Source organism: Coffea arabica, chromosome 2c (genome assembly GCF_036785885.1).
Source record: "Coffea arabica cultivar ET-39 chromosome 2c, Coffea Arabica ET-39 HiFi, whole genome shotgun sequence".
NCBI lineage: Eukaryota > Viridiplantae > Streptophyta > Magnoliopsida > Gentianales > Rubiaceae > Coffea > Coffea arabica.
The window spans coordinates 55586850-55588064 of NC_092312.1; positions in this window are offsets into that span (position 1 = coordinate 55586850).

Consider the following 1215-nt stretch of genomic DNA (forward strand, 5'->3'; position numbering starts at 1 on the left):
GTATTTGAAGTCTAGTTTTTAACAAGCCAAGTTATATAAATTTTTGATATTTATAACTCAAGTTATAATTTTTCTAAAGGAAGGGCATAAATTAGGATTTTTGTGCATACTAGGGTTTTGGTGTGTGTTTTTGTGTGCATTTTGGTAGTGTGATTGTGAGGACTTGTAAAATCCCTCATGCTTTCTTAAAATTCCCTTTTATTTGGAATTCATTATTTTATAATAGCTTTACTACTCATTCACTTCCTCGATAGTTACAATTAATTATAGAACCAAAGGTTTTCCCTTTACTTTCATTGTTAAGGTAAACTAGGGCTTTTATGTCTTTTGGTGGTGTGATTAATCGGTGTGGAGTGTGTACTCAATTTGGTGATTAAGAGTGAGTTTTAGATAAGAAAAAGTGTGTTCTTAGAAGTGATAATAATAAGTTAGTGAATCATAAGTTAAAACCCTAGTACGTGCAAAATAAGGAAAATTGGGTTGAACCGATGTGTGCTGTTCGTTACCGATTGAGTGCACCACTTGACCACTATTTTATTACCTTAATCTCCTTATTAATTGAACAAAATCAGCTCTAAATATCTTCTCAATGCAGCCGAAATTGTGGACAAAAAAACAAGCAAGAAAAGAAAATTTTGACTTCCAATCAATCAAAGTGTGACACTTGTCCAACTTTGACCCAAATCAATTCCTACCTTCTTATCTTTCTTGGAGCTCATTTCAGCCTTCATTTTTGCACCTTTCAGCCGTGAGTTGAGGAGAGAAAAGAGAGGAAGGCAAGCCAGCAATTTCACCTTGAATTCATCTTAGTTTGAGTGAAAATCCAAAATTTAGACCGATTAAACTTTCATTTTAGTGCTTAGATAGTAGTGTGTGGTAAAAGTTTGGGAAGAAAGTGTTTGGTTTCATACCTACAAGGAGTTTCTAGAAGGTACCGTGGCTGTCTTTCTTATTTCTCTTCCTTAATCATGTTTAAGTTTGGGTAGAAACTCCTATTCTTGGCTAATGATGGTTATTTAAATAGTTTTGATTGATATGGTGGATGTTTAGCTGGGGTTTACATTTTCAGCCTTGATTACGGTTATTTATCTGGTAATAGATGTTATAGAGTTAGTAATTGTTGGTTTTGATGATTGAATGCTTATTAGATATGAAATTCTAGAGGAAAAGTTCAAATTCCAAAAATTGAAACTAACCTGTTTAGCTTCTGACGTG